Source organism: Dasypus novemcinctus, chromosome 12 (genome assembly GCF_030445035.2).
Source record: "Dasypus novemcinctus isolate mDasNov1 chromosome 12, mDasNov1.1.hap2, whole genome shotgun sequence".
NCBI classification, from domain to species: Eukaryota; Metazoa; Chordata; class Mammalia; order Cingulata; family Dasypodidae; genus Dasypus; species Dasypus novemcinctus.
This window is the reverse complement of record NC_080684.1, coordinates 5350181-5371640: the sequence shown is the minus strand read 5'-3', so window position 1 is coordinate 5371640 and position 21460 is coordinate 5350181. Positions and strand designations below refer to the sequence as shown.

Sequence of the window (21460 nt, the reverse complement as noted above, 5' to 3'; positions counted from 1 at the left end):
CCACCTGTCCAAGGCCAAAATATTCCAAGTAATTCATGGTTAAAATGCCAATGTGCTCGGAGATACTCTATGTCCTCCCAGCTCCCAAGGAATAAATGATGGTTGAGGTTCTCAATGACTAAGAAGATGAGGTGGCACTATCTAATGTTCAGGTGGGGATGCTATTCCATTCTACGATATAAATTTTACCTTTTTTACTTCTTTATCTTTCCAGTGATTTCTTATAAAGAGACATAATCATGTACCTGTATTTGAGATAAACAACTTTGTACGAGAAGAAAGTGTCAAATCGGGTCCTATTCAAATTGACCCCTTTATAAAAAGGGATTCTCAAGAGGCAGCAGCAGATTATTAACTATATGGTAGGGGTCATTACCTCAGCAACACTTTTCCCTCCATCTATTAAGAATTCTGTAATTGCAAAGCAACATGGACTTGAGAGACGTATGTCCGGGCAAAGCCAAGCCTGGCCCTTCCACAGATGTCCTGATACTTCCTTATGGGGCCTTTGACTTAACCACCGTTTCCCACCTATTCTTCTAAAGCACCAAGAGAACACAGGACCTGAGCAAACACTACACAGCATGATCTGATACAGAGTTTTCATTTCTGTAATTGGGCATGACTCTAAAAGCAAGCAAAAACAGTGCATATTCTGGAATCACTCACTTTTGAGGAAAAATCTGTATAAGAAGATAAGAGACTGACTGCTGGCTTTGTCTGAAGAATCATTCTGGTTCCATATGCTAGAAGAAACAAGGATTGGGGTATGGTTAGAGAAACTGATATTCCAGGTAAAGAACTACCGTTCTTATAAGCATCAGTGGTCCCGTAAGCTGGCATGGATTCTGGGTACAGGGACTTGGAACTCTCTATGTGCAAGCCTGTGGGGGTGCTTGTGAATGTGGGGTCAAGGCAGGAGGTGTGAGTGAGAGGGGCAGTGGGGGACATATCCTGGGACACACTTCTAGCCTCCACTCTTCACCCAAATCCAAAATTCCAGGATTAGGAATGAAACTGAACTGGCTCCCATTTGAGAGAAAGTGCTGTCCAGCTGCCCCTCAGCACTGCCCAAGGCCTGGCAGGGTTTCTGGAGGACTTGGGGAAGGGGCGACTGACTGGCCTGTTTCACACCCTGGCTCTCCCCCTCTGCTGACCTGCTCTCCTGGAATGAACCAGGCCCACCACAGCGTCTCTGGACCACAGGGCCCAGGGCTCCCTGCTCCTCTCAGCACCCACAGCTCCAGCCAGACAGGGCTGCCCTGTCCCCCAAGCTCTACTCATGCCCCTCCCTGACAACGTTCCTCAGGCCACTGCGGGTTTTCCTGCACTGGGCCACGTGGACACGCATAAATCTTTTCCCCCCTCCCTCCCCCAGCTGTCAACACTGTTCCAGAACAAGTCTGATTCTAGAAATTATCCTGTACTAGGGTCAAATAAAGAGATTTGGGAAGTAAAAAGAGATGAAAAGAAAGAAGAGGAAATGTGGAATCAGAAGAAGAGAAGAAGGGAAACAAGTGCACATGGAATCCACGGCTTTCCTAGCTTTCTTTTTGGCATTTCAGGAAATTCAGGAATACTGAAGGGAACACAAGGGTAGCTGCAATTAATGTCTTATGTCACCATGCACGTGAAGTATAGAACTAGCTGATGAAAACAGACACAGGAAGTGAAAGGTGTCCTGAGAACTACACAGGGAACAGAGACCCCTTCCATACAAGCCCCTAGGGTGCTTGGTCATTCACCCAAAGGCTCCTCAATTTGGAGAAGAGGGCTTGTAGCTGTCTGTAGGGTCAACATGGACAGCTTCCTCCTCCATTCCTCTCTCTGCCTTCCCAGATTCCAGAACAAGTGTTTGTGTTGCAGATCCTAGTACTGACAGCTACAAAGACCATGCATGAACTGAGGGTCTTTGCAGGAATCTCAGAAGATCTGTTGTTTGGAGACTGAAAGGAGGCATAAAACCAAAGAAATGGAGATGCCTCAGGACTCGACCCCTTATACCCTTTCTCTAATGAGCCAATTCTGTGAAAGTCGGGGTTTTAGTACAATAGATCTAAAGTGAGTTTTAGAAAAAGGCTTTACTTTTAATATTAGGTATTATATTAAACAATATTTTACCCCAACTAGTTTTTTTCTTAATATTGATCAATAAAACAAACACATATACAGATAAGCACCCTAAAGAGAGACAGAGTTCCCTGGATTATCTGAAGTCTGTCTTCCCGGTGGCTTCCACCAAGGACACTCCCTCTCTCATAGAACCCTCATTGAGTCATAGCTGAACAAGCAACTGTAAATTTAATACTTAGCATCTGTCCTCAGGCCAATGTCTTTCTAAACACTTCCTTTATTGAACTCTGCTCACTCACATGGAAGGGAACAACGGAACATTATGACCCATGACCCATGGACTAAATGTAATACTTGGACTTCCATGCCTTTTATACTTGCACATCAGTTTTCTTGGGTATAAAATTAATGACTCCATTTTCCTTTGACACGATGCACTGTTTTCAAAACGTTGATGATATTCTAATGTTCTTTCAATTATGCCACTTGGTTTTTTCTAAATGCACAAAGGATTTCTATTTTTCTTTAAAGCCCACCTATTTGACTAGAATATATATTGTCATTATAATCATTTTCATTCAGTGCTCTGTTTGAGAGCAGCAAGAGACAAGCAATGCATGTAAGACTAAACACAGATTTCTCATCAGAAACCATGCACGAAAGAACAGAGTGGAATGATGTATTTAAGACACTGTAAGAGAAAAACTTTGAAATTAGAATTTCACATCTGGCAAGACTGTATTTCAAAATTGAGGATGAGTATAGAATATTCACAGATAAACAGAAATTGAGAGAGTTTATAACGAAGAGACTAATTTTGCAGGAAATACTAAAGGGTGTGCTCCTGCTCGAAAAAACAAAAAGAGGAGAGAGAGGCTTGGAAGAGAGTCTACAAATGAAGATTGTAGCAGTAAAAGTAACTGAAGAGTATCAAAAGAGTGGTGAAAATAAAAGATGATAGAAAAAACCTCAATGTTTAGGCATGAACTTAACCAACATTGCAAAGCCCCTGTATACAGAAAACTACAACTCATTGTTAATTTTAAAAAGATCTAAATAATTGGAAGGACTTTCCATGATCGTAGACTGGAAAATTAATATTAAATGCCAGTTCTACTCTAATTGATACACAGGTTCAGTGCAATCTGATTAAAATTCCACCAGCATTTAAAAAAGAAAAGGAAAGCAGGATTATAAAATTTATTTGAAATGGGGAGGGGTCTTCAATAGCCAGACACATCATAAAAACGATAAGCGAACTTGGAGGACTCTCACTTCCATATGCACTCTCACTCTGGATTTTAACTCATATTCCCTACCTGCAGAGGTAAAAACAGCATGGTCCTGGCATACAGAAAGACACACAGACCAATGGAAACAACATGATGGTTTCAGAAACAGACCACCACATCTAGGGTCAAGAGATTTTGGACAAACCTGTCAAACACACCCAGCTCAGGCAGAACTGTCCATTCAACAAATCTACATGGGAGAACTGTAGAGCCGTAGACAAAAGAAAGAAAAAGGACCCTGTAGCACTTTGATATTATTCATACATTTCAAAAGAAATTTTGGATTATGTTTGTAAATTATCTTTTCCTCTGGGTATATGAGATTATACTGGATTCACAGGTTTACTTGATTCAGTAAACTTAACCTACTTGTGTCAGTAGGGCCTTGAGCACCAGCCCCAGGGTGGGTTGGGACTCTCCGATAAAAAGTATGGCAAGGACAGAATTGAGGGTTTTTGATGTTGGAGTTTTGATGCTGGAGTTTGATGCTGAAGTCTTAAGGTGGAGCCACAAGAAGGAAGCACAGAGAGGTAAGAGAAGCAAGCCCCAGGAAGGGAGGAACCCAGGAAGCCTGAACCCTTGCAGATGGCAGCAGCCATCTTGTTCCAACAAGCAAAAACAGACTTTGGTGAGGGAAGCACCTTATACGTCATGGCCTGGCATCTGTAACCTCCCACCCAACCAATTTCTGGTATTTTGCATCAGCACCCCCTTGGCTGACTAATACAGAATTTGTTCCCGAGGTGTGGGGAAGTTCTTTGGCAATTACCAAAATGCTGGAATGGTTTTAAAAAAGGGAAAGGGGTATTTTTTTAAGGAATTGTGAGATACTTGGAAGAAAAGACCTATAGTGCTTTGAAGAGACTGCTGATAGCAATACGGATGCTAAAGAGACTTTTGATGATGCCTTACAAGTAAGCGATGAAACTATCATTGGAAACTGGAGGAAAGGCGATCCATGTTTTAAAATTGCAGAGCACTTAGCAAGATTAACTCCTGGTATTTCATGGAAGGCAGAATTTGAAAATGGCAAGCCTGGGCATTTAGCTGAAGGAATTTCCAAATGAACCTGGAGAATGCAGCTTGGCGTCTGCTTTCAGCTTATAGCAAAATGCTAGATAAGAGAGATACGCTGAGGACTGAACTGTCAGGAATAAAGAAAACAGAAACGGATTCCAGAATTTCCAAGCTTCTGGAGATGAAGATCCCTGATGGAAGTGCCCCATTGGAGGACTTAACTAAACTAGGAACTAGTAAATCAAGATTGAAGATATATTTATCTAGGAAAGATTTGTGGGACGGCTTACTGTCTGAACGCGTGTACCCCTGCTTACTACATGCTAAACCAACAAAGTTTATGAAAGAGCTGTATGAACAAAAAAAACCTGTCAGCCTGTAATAAAAAGGACAGGGAAAGGAGAGATTGAAGGAGAAACAGCTTTAAGAGGAAAACCATGGAAGTTGAGATCTGGAATTAGGACATCACCTTGGGACAAGAGAGGAACCCCACTCATATGGACAGAGGGTGATTTTGCCAGCAGTTGAAGAGGGTGGATGTTCCTGACCGATGTTCTGGGAGAGTTTTGCTGCCCCATGGTACAGAGAGGGTGGAACACATTCCCCAAGGAATAGGGCAGTTAAAGTCAGCACCCCACAGGTCTGAGATGGGTGGACCCATCCCCCAAAGGTTAGGGAAGGCCAGGTCGTCAACTCACTACTCTGTGAGAGGGTTGAGCCTGTATGCCGAAGGTTAAGGAAGGCCAGGTGGTCAACTCATTGCTCTGAGAGAGCTGAGGTTGTATGCCATAGGTTAGGGAGAATGGTGTCTTCACATCACTCTACTAGGGGGGGGTTAAGACTCTAACCCAAAGATTGGGTAAGGTGTGGCAATCACCCCAACACACTTGGAGGGAGACACCTAGACCTTGGTCAATGCCACGATGCTTCATGAGGGTAGAAACAAGAAAATAACCATTGGACAAGTCAGTGGTACGGGTGGTTCCACATATGGACCCAAGAAGAAGAAATCATCATCTGAAGAATAACTCGAAGACTGACAGTGAATGGAGGATGCCCGGCAGCTTTACTGAAATGTAGAGTACCCATGACTCATGTTTCCCTCCCAATTTCTCTTGATTATAATGAAAATGTTTACCCTTTGTCTGTCCTTTTCTGTACTGGAAGTAGATGAATGGTTTTGTAAGTTTCACAGGTCTATAGAAAACTTTGCTCCAGCACAAACTGTATTTCTTTAAATTGATGGCCATGTGATTTAGTACTTGCACTGTAACTGACTTAAATTTTTTTTTTATTGGGGATGTCTTTTTGGAATTTCGAGGGTGGGGTGTAGCAGTTTGCAATTATTGATGAATTCCAAAAAGAAATATTGGATGGTGTTTGTAAACTGGTCTTTTCCTCTGGACATATGAGATTATACTGCACTCAGTATTCTTGAGTAGTTAATCAAGTAAACCTCTTATGTCACTTGGGCATTGAGTACCTGAACTTGGTGGGTGGGGATTGACAGATAAAAGGCATGGCAAAGGACAGAGTTGAGGGGTTTTGATGTTAGAGTTTTGATGATGGAACTTGATGCTGAAGCCTTATGCTGGAGGCCCAAGAAGTAAGCACACAGAGGTCAGAGAAGCAAGCCCCAATAAGGGAGGAACTCAGGAACCCTGAACCCTCACAGATGTCAGCAGCCGTCTTGATCCAACAACTGAAAACACACTTTTGTGAGGGAAGCAACTTATGATTGATGCCCTGGTATCCGTAAACTCCTACCACAAATAAATACCCTTTATAGAAACCTAACTCTGGCAGTTTGAGATAATTGATGAATTCCAAAAAGAAATACTGGATTATGCTTCTAATCTGATCTGTATATGGGCGTGATTGAGTTATGATTAGGGCTTTGACTAGGCCACCTCATTAGGGCATTGATTCCCCACACCATGGTGGGTGGGGACTAACAGATAAAAGGCCAAACAAAGGACAGAGTTGGAGCTTTTGATGCGAGGGTTTCTGATGCTGGAGTTTGATGGTCAAGACATAAGCTGGAGCCCTGGAAAGTAAGCTCACAGAGGAAAGAGAAGTCAGCCCCAGGAAGAAAGGAACCTTGAACCCAGAGAAAAGCAAGCCCAAGGAATTAGGACCCAGGAAGCCAGAGCCCTAACGGACATCGGCAGACATTTGCTCCAAATAGACTTAGGTGAGGGAAGTAACTTAAAGCTTCATGGCCTCGTATCTGTAAGCTCCTACCCCAAATAAATACCCTTTATAAAAACCAACCAATTTCTGGCATTTTGCAGCAGCACTTCATTGGCTGACTAATACACCAGCCCATTTCTGTTATTTTGCATCAGGACGCATTTGGGTGACTCATACAGACCCCTACCTCACACCTTGTACGAAAATTAACTCAAAATTGAACAAAAACCTAAACATATGAGCAAGAACCGGGAGGCGGACTTGGCCCAGTGGTTAGGGCATCCGTCTACCACATGGGAGGTCCGCGGTTCAAACCCTGGGCCTCCTTGACCTGTGTGGACCTAGCCCATGCGCAGTGCTGATGTGCGCAAGGAGTGCCGTGCCACGCATGGGTGTCCCCCACATAGGGGAGCCCCACACGCAAGGAGTGGGCCCCGTAAGGAGAGCCGCCCAGTGCCAAAGAAAGTGCAGCCTGCCTAAGAATGGCGCCACCCACACGGAGAAATGACACAACAAGATGACGCAGCAAAAAGAAACACAGATTCCCGTGCCGCTGACAACAGAAGCGGACAAAGAAGATGCAGCAAATAGACACAGAACAGACAACCGGGGTGGGGGAGAGAGGAGAGAAATAAATAAATAAATAAACCTTTAAAAAAAAATAGCAAGAACCATAAAGCTTCTAAAAGAAAATGTAGGAAAATATCTTCAAGACTTGTGGTGGGTTGTAGATTCTTAAAGGAGATAAGAGAAGGACTGAGATGGACTACTGATGTTTAATGTAGGTAGAAGTTTTAAGTAACCTTACTGTAAAAAGTGTGGAAATGTATAGAATTGATGGTAACACATTATAGTGAGTAACAGACGGTGTATGAACGGGAATATGGCTGAAAAGTGTACTCTAGGGATGTAAATGTCAGTTAACAGAAAGCTGGAGAATCATCTAGGAACTAAATACCACAGTAAAACCAGAGGTGGATGAGAACTGTGGCTGACGGTACAGATGCAAGAGTGTCCTTTGTGATGGAGAGCAAATATACATCACTATTGCAGGGTGGTGGGAATGTGGAGAAGCATGGGAAAAATACAACTGGAGTGACCTATGGACTGTGGTTAATGATAATAATGTAATATTCACAATCAATGCCAAAGATGTACTGTGTTGATAATGTGGGAGGATGGAAAAGCGTGCCAACTGTAAGCTATGGCCTTGGTAATAACCTGATGATATTGTCTCATAACCTGTAACATATATGCTACCACGTTGTGGAGTGTTGATAGAGGGGTGTTGAATCAGAATTCTGCATATCTGCATGATTGTTTTCTAGGTTTATAACTACCGTCATAAAGATATATTTAAAAAATAAAAACAGCCCAATTGGAGGAAAAACAAACAAATGTAAGATAACGACTATAGTTGGTAGTAAGATTTTGATGATATTCTTTCATAATTTGTAACAAATGTTGCAAAACAATGCAAGGTATTGCAGGAGCATTGATGTATGGGACCCCTGTATGACTGTATGCATGTTTACATTATAAGTTCACACCTTTTACTATACACACTGTTTACCTATGTTCACGTATGAATCCTACAAAATAATACTACTATGGTGGGTTAGGGGAAAAATACACCAAAGGTAAGATGCTTTGGTTAGTAGTAATATTTTGAGGATACTCTTTAATGTTTAGTTAAAAATATTTCACAACCATGTAAGGCACTGCTGGGAGGGTGAGGTATGAGAGCCCTGGATGACGTTAAGTATGTTTGTTTTGTAAGTTCACAACTATTACTATAAATTTATAGTTTATGTATTTTTAGGTATGAGTGATATACTTCAATAAATGAACAAAAGTGAAAAGAAAATCCACAATTCAAAAGTTCCCTGGGGGCGATCAATAAGAAAATGGAGGTAAAACAGGCAAGCGTCAGTGAGATGGAAGTGAGATGAGTAAAATGATTTACTGAGGATCACGGGGGAAAAAAGACTGAACTAAAGTTAATGGAGCCTTACAGACATGTAGGAGAGTTAACATTCATACCAAATGCTCCTAAAAACAAACTAGCACAACAAGTGAATAAACCAACTCACGGGAGTTAACTACATGACTCAGCGGGGGCAGTGCCAGCTTCTCACAATAAGGTCCCAGGATCAACGTCCACTCCTGCAACCACAAAAAGAAAAACGAAAAATTTACCTACGTCAGCGGAGACAAGACCGGCGATTGGGATCAAAAGAGGAGGAGGATGGGAAGCAGACTTGGCCCAGTGGTTAGGGCGTCCGTCTACCACATGGGAGGTCCGCTGTTCAAACCTCGGGCCTCCCTGACCCGTGCGGAGCTGGTCCATGCAGTGCTGATGCGCACAAGGAGTGCCCTGCCACGCAGGGATGACCCTGCGTAGGGGAGCCCCACACGCAAGGAGCGCGCCCCGTAAGGAGAGCCGCCCAGTGCCATGAAAGTGCAGCCTGCCCAGGAATGGCGCCGCACACCCAGAGAGCTGACACAACGAGATGACGCAACAAAGAGAAACACAGATTCCTGTGCCGCTGACAACAACAGAATTGGACGATGAAGAACACGCAGCAAATAGACACATAGAGCAGACAACGGTGGAGGGGGGGAGAAATAAATAAAATAAACTTTAAAAAAAAAAGAAGAAGAGGAGGAGGAGGAAGCAGGGAAGTCCTGAGGGGGAATTTACACAACAAAGAAATAGCCAGTGACAATAGCAGAAGAGAGTCACTGGCTAACCTCCAAGGGAGGGGGCATGGCAAGCAAACACATGAAAATGGGCAATTATTTAAACAGACATTTCTTCAAAGAAGATATACAAAGGGCCAATAAGCATATGAAAAGATGCTCAAGTCCATTAGCCATCAGGGAAAGGCACATCAAAAGCATGAGGACTTATGACTTCACACCCATTAAAAGGGCTATTATGTTAAAAATTGGAAAAGAGCAAGTGCTAATGAGGAAGCATGTAAATAGCAAACCTTATACATGGGTGGCAGGAATATAAAAATGCACCCAGTGTGGAAAACAATTTGGCAGTAACTCGAAAAGTTAGACTTAGAATTAACATATGACCTGGCAATTCCACTTCTAGATATATTTCCAAAACAAATGAAGAGGCAGGGATTCAGACAAGTATTTGTATACCAATGGTCACCGCACAGTACACAAAAGGTAGAAGCAAATATCCACCAACAAGGGCTGCCAAGGCTGTAGCTGCGGGAGGGGTGAGCCTCGCTCTCTGGTAGAGGCGTGGGTGGCCGCGGCCTCTGGGCTGGGATGAACCGCGCTCCTGCTGGAGGCAGGACAGCCAAACCCGAGCTAAAGCCAGCACAGCGGTAGCAGCTGGACTGACCATTGCTGCTGCAGGATTTGCAGGCCGTTAGGTTTTGCAAGCCATGAAGCAAATGGAGCCTCAAGTAAAACGAGTTTTTCAAAGTCTCCCAACATCTGCCTTCAGTGGTGGCTATTACAGAGGTGGGTTTCAGCCCAAAACGACAAAACCAGAGGCAGCATTCATACTAGGTGGAAGCCCTACTGCCAATAAAGGAAAACTAAGGGATGCTCATAGACAAATTATGCTCTTACATCACCCAGGCAAGGGAGGATCTCCTTATTTAGCAGCCAAAATCGATGCAGCTAAAGATTTACTACAAGGTCAGGCTAAGAAATGAAGTAAATGTAGGATGAATTTTAAGTTCATATCAATTTATGCATATGATTACCAATTTTTATAATAAAATGCCTCTAAGCCGTAATTTGTAAGAAATGAGTTAGCACAAAGCCTTGTTATAATTGTTTAAACTTGAGAATTTAAAATCATACTATGCAGTAGGATATTTGGAGGTTTTTAATGATAAATGTACTTAGACCATTTAAATAAAAATATTATTCATTACTCATTTAGCTAATAATTATCTAACTATGTGTACCAGGCATTCTACAAGGGAAGGTGAGCCACAGAGTTCTCAGACTAATGGCAGGCTGATAAACAGGTAATTAAAACACAGTGTGATGTTCTGATGGAATTCGCACAAACTCTTGTAGTGATTTTTACCTTGTTAGGAGAACACCGAAAACCACTTTGTAAAAGGCAACGGCCCAACTACTTGGAACCCTGTAGCTAAGTGACACAATCTTGATAGAAAAAATTAATCCAACTATGTATATGTAACAACGCACAATTCTTACATTAAAAACTGTAATAATAAGATACAAAGAAAAAAAAGCCAACCAACTGATGAACGGATAAACAAAATGTGGGAAATACATATGACAGAATATTATACAGCTGTAAGAAAGAAAAAAGTCCAGATGCATGTGACAGCATGGATGAACACTGAGGACATTATATTCAGTGAAATAAGCCAGACACAAAAGGAAAATCATCGTATGCTCTCACGGATAGTAACTAATGATAATAAGCAGACTCATACATTTAGACTCCAGACTAATTTACCAAGGGATAGAATGGGGGTAGAGAATGGAGAGCTCATGCTTAAATCGCACAGAATTTCTATTTCGGGTGACTGTAAATGTTTGGAAATAGACAGTGATGGTGGTAGCACACTACTGGGAATGTAGTTAACTGTGCAGAATTATGTTTATAAATGTGGTTGAGAGGAGTTTAAGGTAATATACGTTACAGAAGGAAAGTTAGAAGCCAAAACAGGATTGTTTAACTGAACGCTGTTGTGGATGATGGACTCGGTTAACAGTACAAATACAAGACTGTTCTTTCATGAATCATAGCAAATATATGACTCTATGACATGTTGTTAATAATAGGATGGTATATGGAAAATGAAACCCTCATGTAAACTATGGACTGTAGGTATCAGTAATATCTTATTTTCCTTCATCAGTCCTAACAAAGGTAGCACACCAATGCAAGGTATCAATGGAGGGATACATGAGAACATTGTGTTTTTCACATGACTTTACTATAAATATACAACCTCGCTAATTATTACAAAATTGCACAAATTTAAGAAAGCATTAGGCTAACTGAAAGAAACCAGACATAAAGTACTTCATATTCTATTATTTCATTACTATAAAATGTAAGGATAAATGAATTTATAGAGATGGAAATAGATTAGTTGTTAGTCAAGGCTGGGGAATAACAGAGGGATTGAGAGGTGACTGCTAAGAGCTATGGGGCTTTCCTTCCTGGAGTGAGAAAATGTTCTAAACTTGACTGTGGTGATGAATGCACAACTCTTTGAATATACTAAAAGTCACCATGGACACTTTGTACAGATTGTCTGGTATGTGAATGTATCTCAAGAAAACTGCTCCTAAAACTTGGTACATACATCGTGGAGGTCCTTTTAGTTCAGTATAAGAACTCTGGATTTTACTGTAACCTGGGAACGTATGGGGTTCAGTAAAGAGTAACAAGGGACAACACCTGCCTTAGGCTTTCACAGGATCATGCTGACTACAAGAGAAGAATGGACCACAGAGGCAAGCAGGCCACAATGCAGACCAGGTAGGAGCTATCACAGTATTCCAGGTAAGAGACATGGTGGATTAGACAAAGCAGTAGCTGTGTAACAAATGGACCACACTAATGAAAGATGTTGTTCCTGAGGGAAAGTGTGCTAGCGGGAAGGGTGGGGTATACGGGAATCCCCTCTATTTCTGATGGAATATGTATGTCATCTAAAGCTACTTTATAAATAAAGAAAAAAAATTTTTTTTTATTTTGACATGGAAGCAGAAGAATCACTGGAGTCTCGGTCAGGCTAGGCAATAGAAATACTGAGGCATCATCAAACCTATTTCATATTTGAAAACATGGAGACGGAATCCTAAGGGAGAGTGCGCTGAATGATCCATAAAAAACAAAAATGACACATCAGTCTTCGACAAACTTTAAAATACCGATCTATAAAACATAAACTATAAAGGCAAACTACTGACCAGAAAAAATATTTGCAAACCTAACTAACACAAAGAAAGAACAGATATCTAGAAAATCTGGAGCTGATATATGGAACAGGTATCTAGAAAATCGGGAGTGGATGTGGCTCACGCGGTAGAAAGCCTGTTTCCCATATGGGAGGTTCCAGCTGCAGCGCCGATACCCCTTAAGAAAAAAACAACAACAACAGAGAACTAGCAAAAAAACAAAAGAACAACTCAAGGGAGCCAATTTGGCTCAGGGGTTGAGGGCTGCCTTCCCACTTATGAGATCCCGAGTTCAATGCCTGGACATTGTTCTAGGAAATAAATAAAAACCCTCATATCTGGGATGTATTAAAAGAATTTCCAAAATTCAATCATAAAAACATTATTATTAGAAAGGGCAAAATATATGAACAAACATTTCACTACAGTAGATATATGGATGGGAAATAAGTACATGAGAGATGCGCAATATAATTGGCAATCAAGGAAATGAAAACTACACCATTATGAGGTATAACTACATGTAATTAAGACAAAAATAAAGTGACAACACCAAATGCTGGTTAGAAGGCAGAGAAGCTAGATCTCTCGTATATTGCTCGAAGGGATATAAAGTGGTATAGTCGCTCTGAAAACTAGTTAGCAATTCCTTCTAAAACTAAATATACACTTATCATACAGCCCGGCAAGGGCACTCCTGCACGTTAATCACAGAGAAATGAAAACTAAGCCCAACTAAAGCATGACTTTCTTCTTTGAAAGATTAATCAAACTGATAAACCTCTAGGCTAACCAAACATAAAATAGAGAAGATACAAATTACCATTACCAGGAAAGGAGGAGAGGTCATCCCTCCTGGTTCCACGGACATTAAAAGGATACTCAGGGAAGCAGACTTGGCCCAGTGGTTAGGGTGTCCGCCTACCACACGGGAGGTCCGTGGTTCAAACCCCGGGCCTCCTGACCCTGTGGAGCTGGCCCATGGGCAGCGCTGATGCGCACAAGGAGTGCCCTGCCACGCAGGGGTGTCTCCCGCAAAGGGGAGCACCACACGCAAGGAGTGTGCCCCGTGACGAGAGCTGCCCAGGAGTGGCACCGCACACATGGAGAGCTAACGCAGCAAGAGCACACGACAAAAAAGAGACACAGACTCCCGGTGCTGCTGACAAGAATGCAAGTGGACACAGAAGAACACACAGCGAATGGACACACAGAGCAGACACCTGGGGGGTGGGGGAGAGGGGAGAGAAAAAAAAAAGGATATTCGAACAAGACTACGAACATCCCTACATCCAATACTTTGATAACTTAGATGCAATGGCCCAAAACGCCTTCAGAGATACAAACTATCAAAACTAATACAAGAACAAATGTATAATCAGAATAGACCTATAGCCATTAAAATTCTGAATCGAAAATCAATGACATTTGAAAAAAGAAAGGACCAGGTTCAGATGATTCATACTATCCATCATTTAAGGATAAATGAAAACTCTCCACAATCGCTTTCAGAAAACAAAGGGAACATTTCCTAACTCACTCTAGGAACCCAACATTACCCTAACGCTAAAACCACATAAAGATATTTTTAAAATGGAAAATTACACACCAATATGTCTCATGAACATAAAAACAAATTTTCTCCCATTCTCGGGGAATGTCCAGCTGACTAGAGGTTCCTGGAAGGAAAATTCACATAACAGGACATACCTATCTTTATTATTATCTATCTTTATTATTACTTTGTATTTGGTGGAAAAGAAACACATGCTCATATTAGTAAAAATCAAATGTTGAGACAAGTACACAACTAAAGGCAAGCCTCCCTCTCATCCAGGCCCTGCTCCTCAGTTCTACCCCCTCCCAGACACCACTTACCAATTCCTCTCATCTTTTTGCATGAACAGGCCAGTCAGGTATAAGCACATATATCTATGGTTCATTGGACATTCTATTTTTTGTGCATTTTAAAATTTTTACCCAAATAATTCAGTTATTCAGATATTAAGTCAACCGTCCTGAAGTAAATTTCTGTAACAGACCTAATAACGGGACAATATAACATAAAGTCACATCAGAATAGTCTTAGTGGAACGGGTGACATGAAAAGGGAGGACAACAGACATAACCCAGGACTGCCCTGGACAGGTGGGAACACACCACGTTAAGGTACAAATCAGGGCTCTGGAGTCCCCTCGGGTCCACAGCAGACACACGCACCACCTCCGGCTCCAGGCGCGGGGACGCTCAGTGGAGTAAAGGAGAGGGAGCTCAGATGAAGGGGGGCCCCCTCAGTGCACAGGACTCACACCTACCACAATCCTCCCAGGTGCAGAGCTCAAGGCGGCCTAGATCTGAGGAGCCACAGCCGTCGCCCAAGGCCTGGCGCTGAAGCCTGGACACCACCAACTGCCAAGGCCTGCAGCCCGGAGCTGAGCATCATGGGAGGAGGGGGCAGCTTCCAGGACCACCCACATGAGGCCCTCCCCAGACCCAGGGACAGCCAGGGCCGAGGGACTGCGATGGCCCCGCCCACCTCCTGGCTCAGGCACCCCAGGGGGCAGACGCTGGACCAGCTGCACCATTCCTCAGCCTGTGCCTTGTTTTTTATCTTTACCATTCTCCATTTAAGACTTTCAGTCCTTTCTACTTTTTTATCCTTCTCTTTAGACTTAAGCATTATCTTGTCACCTTACTTCGTGGAGATTACATTTCAATCTTGAACTCTTTTCCCATTGTCCTTATTTTCTTCTTCTCATTAATTTTTCAGGTTTTATTTAAACTTATGATGTATTGTCATATATTATTTCATTTTCTTAATGCCTTTCATCTTCTTTTCAGAAAATATATTTCAGTACATCATGTAGGTCATGATAAAGAGTTTTCATTCATTTGTGGTGGGATACTCTGCACTTTTCCTTCAGTACTTGAGAATAACATGAATTTTTTGTTGTTATTCGTACAATTTTTAAAAACTATGGACGATAGATTCAAAACAACTTTTCTAATGACAGATCTACTTTTCTTTCTAGATTTTTAACAGAATTTTTTAAAGGATGAAAGCTTTCTTCATTATATTTCTGCACTCTGTACTTCTACCACTCTTATAAACGGGTCCTCACTCTCATTACTTCTACTTCTACCTTATCGATTTTCTTTCTCCCACTGACTACTGAGTATTCCTCTTATATGCACTCCTCTCTTGAAGAGAAACATTAACACATTGCCAAATATAGTCATTTTCAAAACATATTTACACATTTTCAAAATTAATTATCTGTAAGTTATTTCAATGAGTTACACTGGATTTCATGTCTTATTTTTTATGTGTAAATGTACTGTTTCCCTACAATCATTAGATTTTAGTTTCTATTTATGTTATAATGAAATTTTTTGTCTTTATACTTTAAAATTCACTTCATCAACAACTACACACACTGACATGAGGTACCCCCTGATGTGAAGCATCTAAGAAGGACATAATCTTCTTTCTGTGGTAGTACTGACAAAGTGCATACTCTTAAATAAATAAATAAATAAAAACCTCAAAAAGAAAAGAAAGCAAATGAAAATGGTAGCTATTCTGGGCTCATCAAAGTATGCTGAGAAAAACTGAGATAAAATAGGGGGCTTCCTGCAAGCTGTAGGCTGGAGACCTAGCCTGGTCACAGCCTCAAAGGAGGATGTGGACATGATGAAAGACTTCCATTCAGGAACTGTCCTTCTTTGCAGAGTTTCCAGGAATGGATCTGTTTGCTTTCAGGGTTACAGGTTAGGCTGAGGGAGGCTTAAGGGAATCCATGTGAGTCTCTGTGGTGTGACTGTGAGACTATGTGTGAGCTTGTGGGGGTCTCTGTGTGCATTTCCCCGAGGTGAGATGGACTGCTCAGGCTCTGGTGCTCCAAGGGGCAGGGCCTTAATGTGAACCCAGGCGTGTGGCTCCAAAGCTCTGCACTACAGACCTGCAGGCATCACTCAGTCATGGGAACATCAGAAACCACGTAGGGAAGCAGATGTGCCTCAAGAGGTTCAGCTCCTGCCTACCATATGGGAGATTCTTGGTTTGGTTCCAGGAAGCTTGCATGAAAGGCAGGCTTGGGAAACCGACACAACAAGATGATGCGACAAGAGACACAAGAGGAAAAATGTAACGAGAGACACAAAAAAGCAGGGAGAAGAGGTTCCCAGTGCCTCCTTAAGATGACAGCAAGCTGGTTCAGTGGGAAGCCACAGCAAGCTGACACAACGAGATGATGCAACAAGAGACATGAACAGAAAAACATAATGACAGAAACAACAACGACCAGAAACAGAGGTGGCTTAAGTGATTAGGCACCTCCCTCTCACATCAGAGGTCCCGAGTTCAGTTCCCAGTGCCTCCTAAAGAAATAAAAGCAGACACAGCAAGTGTATACAATGAGGGGATAGAGAGAAATAGAGCCATGAAAATAAGTCTTTAAAAAAACAACAAAAAGGAAACCAAAAAAACCACCACAAGAACAAAAAAAGAAACCACAAGGGAGTTCCTCCATCTGTGCATGTGCTTACAATTCCCTGAGTCTACAGAGAGACCAAACTGTCCACCTTTATAAGGAGGCCTTCAGATCGCAGGGCCTAGGGAACCTAGCTGTGCAGACAACCTCACACTCCGGCATTAGTTCCTGACGTCCAAAACTAAAAGAAAGCCCACAAGACTCTGCGTTAGATCACAATCCTGGGAGTTGTGAGGAATCACAGAGAATGACCTGCCAACCTCCACGCTGACGTCACAGCCAGGAGCTCTGCCACAGCGCACAGGCATTGGGAAGGAAAGTTAGTGCACTGGATTACGGCGTTCCCACGGACCCCCTAGATTCTCAAATCTTGGACTCACACAGGAGGGTCTCTGATGAGTAAGAACTCAGATTCCACTTGTTTCTTAACCTGGTGTGCAAAACCTTGGTTGAAATGCAACTAGAGAGCAAGCTTAGAGGGAGTCAGCACTGACCCTCTGCGTCCCTCCATAAGGACTGTCCCACTGCCAAGGGCCAAGAATTCAATGAACAAACACACATGGTGAAGAACAGGAAGACTGGATGGAAAAATACACAATAATTAACTGGTCATTTTTAAATGGTAAGATATCAATATTTTCATATCTATAATTATTATATTTACCAAAAAGATTAGTGAATGAATATGAAAGAATGGATTGCCAAGAATGGAACTGATTCCACCAAAAAAAGACTGCCTCCAATCAAGTAGAAATTCCATTAGTATATTTAGTAAATGAAGTGTCAGTTTATGCAGATCCACGGAGGTCAAATTCATTGGAGATGTCAAGAAGGCACCAGTGGGAAGTGGACTTGGCCCAGTGCTTAGGGCCTACGCCTACCACATGGGAGGTCTGCGGTTCAAACCCGGGGCCTCCTTGACCTGAGCGGAGCTGGCCCATGTGCAGTGCTGAAGCCCACAAGGAATGCCGTGCCATGCAGGGGTGTCCCCCGTGTAGGGGAGCCCCACGCGCAAGGAGTGCGCCCTGTAATGGCAGCCGCCCAGCGTGAAAGAAAGTACAACCTGCCCAGGATGGTGCCGCGCACATGGAGCGCTGACACAACAAGATGATGCAACAAAAAGAAACACAGATTCCTGTGGGGCTGACAACAACAGAAGCAGACAAAGAAGAACACACAGCAAAATAGACACAGAGGACAACTGGGGTGGGGGAGGGGAGGGGAGATAAAGAAATGAATAAATAAATAAATAAACCTTTAAAAAAAAGAAGACACCAGTCACGAATTCCAAGAAGAGAGCAGAATACAAAGACATGGGACTCTCTCCTCCTCCAGAAAAGCAGCTGGAGGACAGGCTGAAACAGACTGGAAAAAGAGCTCTAGGCTTTAGGACAGCAGGTGAAGGCTGGACCCCACCCAGAACAGAGACGGACAAAGGAGGGGAATCGCGGCAGAAGAACTGTGACTGGAAAGCAGCAGCTACTGCTCCTGGCACCCTCCCTGACTCTAAGGACTTCACAATACTCAGGCCTCTCAGCCAACTTTAGACAAAGGGGTCTCCAGGGATCCACAGCCCCTGGAAAGCGGACGGAGAGGGACACCATCTAAGGCTGCACATTCTAACCCACACAGCTGGTCTGCTGTGTCCCCACCAGCCTTTCCAGGCCAGGTGGGACCCCTCAATCTCACTCTCTTATAGCCAGGACTGAGTGTGGAGGACTCGCCTCTGCAGCAAAGAGGAGAGAGAGGGACACAGCCTAAGGCTGAAAACTTTGAACCCACAAATTTGGTCTGCGGAGTCCCAGGAGCTCTACCGGGCTGGGCAGTACCAGCTCATTGTTTGCCTTGGGAGCCTGCAAAGGACTAAGGAGATCTGACCCTCTCAATCTCCTACTCTACTAACCTGGAATGACTGTGGAGGACACAGAGGGGAGTGGAACCATTTCCTACCCAGGAAAAGAGAGGCGGTTGCTGGAGAAGTCTGACGAATTCTTTCTGAGAAAGTTTAAATTACAAGGCTCTTCATCTCCAGGCAAGAACCTCTACCACACTGTTCCAGTCTGTGTCACAGCAAAAACGCTCCAGCCAGGCACTGACCTGAAAGAGCTGCCAAAGAGTACCTTCCAGGAGCAGAACTAGGTAGAACACATGAGTAAATTAAAAATAAATAGCAGAGGCTTCTGCTAGCCTTTATGGCTTCCCTCCGAAGGCCCCAGGAAGCAAGTCTGCAACCCATTACTGGGCATAGCAGTTTGATATTACTGACGAATTCCAAAAAGAAATATTAGATTATGCTCATAAATTGGTCTTTTCCTCAGGGTATAGTACATTCTCTTGGATTCAGAGGTTTACAGGATTAAATGATGATCAAGGCTTTCATGGGGCCACATCAGCAGGACGTTGCATCCCTGCCCCTTGGTGGGTGGGACGCACAAAGAAAACAACATGACAAAAGAGATGGCTGGAGTTTTTGAGCTGGAGCCCAGGAAGTGAACACACAGGAGATCATCGCCAGAGGAACAGAGAGAGCTCTTTAGACACAGCTGAAGCCCAAGGGAGAGGACAGATATATTTGCCTGATACTCTACAGCTGACCTCGCAGAGAGAGGCAAAGCCTAGAGAGCTTTCTAGTCTAGAGCTGAACTTGTGGTGAACAGACTGGAGCTGGACGTGGAGAGAAATGAACCCCGGGAAGAGAGGAACCCAGAAAGCCTGAACCCTGGCACACATCGGCAGCCATCTTCCTCCAACTTGTGGCAACAGACTTTGGTGAGGGAAGTAACTTGCACTTCAGAGCGTGGTAAATAAGCTTCTACCCCAAATAAACACCTTGTATAAAGGCAACAGATTAATGATATTCTGCATCAGCACCCCTTTGGCTGACACTAGGTGCGGAGCCCTGTTTTGAGCAAAGAACAAGGACAAGACAAACCATCCAGGAGGAACACAGAATCAAAGAGCAGCAATAACACACAGCCTCCCACCACCAAAGCCCAACAAAAAGAAAGAAACTGAGCATCTGAGGAAACTGCATCCTAATCAGATGCCTAGCATCAGCAAAAATTTACAAGCCAGACTAAAAAAATGGCAGACATGACCCAGGAAAAGGAATATAACAAAGCCTCAAAAGAGACACAGGATTTGAGAAAACTAATTAATGAGATGCATACACAGTTCCAAAATCAAATTGAAAGAAAAATGAAAGAAAAATATGGCTAAAGAAATGAATGAGATCAAGAAGATACTGAACAAGCACACAAAAAAATGTGAAACCCGAAATAGAAAAATAACAGAGCTAATGGGAAGGAAAGACACGATAGACATACAGCAAACTCGAAATGAGAGAAGAAAGAATAAGTGATACCAAAGACAGAAGAGCTAAAATTACAGAGAGAAAAGACTGGGAAAAAATGAACATGGGTTCAGAGGTTGAATGACAACTCAAAAACCAACAACAAACATGTCATAAGATATCCAGAAGGAGAAGACAGGGGAAGGAGGGGGGGGGCTAGTATTTGAGCAAATAATAGTTGAAAATTTCCCAACTCCAGGGAAAGAAATTAACCTACATGTCTAAGAAGCCCACTGTATCCCAATCAGAATAAATACAAATACACCTATTCCAAGACACATACTACTGAGAAAGTCAAACCTCAGAGATAAAGAGAAAATTCTGAGAGCAGTAAGAGAGAAGAGAACCATTACTTACAAGGGACACCCAGTAAGATTTAGTACAGATTCCTCATGAGAAACCATGGAGGCAAGCAGACAGCACTATGATAAAATTAGGAGACCGAAAGAGAAAAACTGCCAGCCGAGAATTCTGCATTCACCAAAATTGTCCTTCAAATACGAAGGCGGGTATATAATATTCACAAGCCAATACAAATAGAGTTCATAATAAAGAATCCATCTTGCAGGATATATTAAGGGAAGCCTTAGAACCTGAAAGAAAAAGGAGAGTGAAGCTTGGAGGAGAGAATAGGAGAATAGAAGGAGAACCAAAAAAGTAAAAAGACAGACCAAAATGTGATATGACATATGATAACCAAAGAAGAAAATGGAGGAAAGAACTAATGCATTTACAGTAATATCACTGAATATGAATAGATTAAACTGACCAATTAAGAAATACAGGCTGACAGGATGTATTTAAAAAAAGCATGAGTCAGTCGTATGCTGCGTACCAGAGACCCACCTTAGACCCACAGATACAAACTGCCTGAAAGTGAAAGGCTGGAAAAAGATACTCCATGCAAATAGTAACCAAAAACAAGCAGGCTTAGCTATACTAATATTGGAGAAAACAGACAGTAAGTGCAAAAAGTTAAGAGAGATACAGAAGGCCATTAAATATTAATAAAAGGGACAAGCAACCAGGAAGGTATAACAGACATAAATATCTATGCACCTAACCAAGGTCTCCCAAATACATGGAACAAACTCTGGGAAAATTGAACA

The 21460-nt window shown here is 42.6% G+C and overlaps 1 long non-coding RNA gene across 1 annotated transcript in view; it reads right to left on the bottom strand.

Moving 5' to 3' along the window:
* Positions 1 to 588: 588 nt before the first annotated feature.
* LOC139440113 (uncharacterized) overlaps positions 589 to 21460 on the bottom strand; it is a 47476-nt gene continuing 26604 nt past the window's right edge. The window contains exon 2 of the long non-coding RNA XR_011650167.1: positions 589 to 746. This is a non-coding gene — a long non-coding RNA (uncharacterized lncRNA). The remainder of the gene's footprint in view (positions 747 to 21460) is intronic.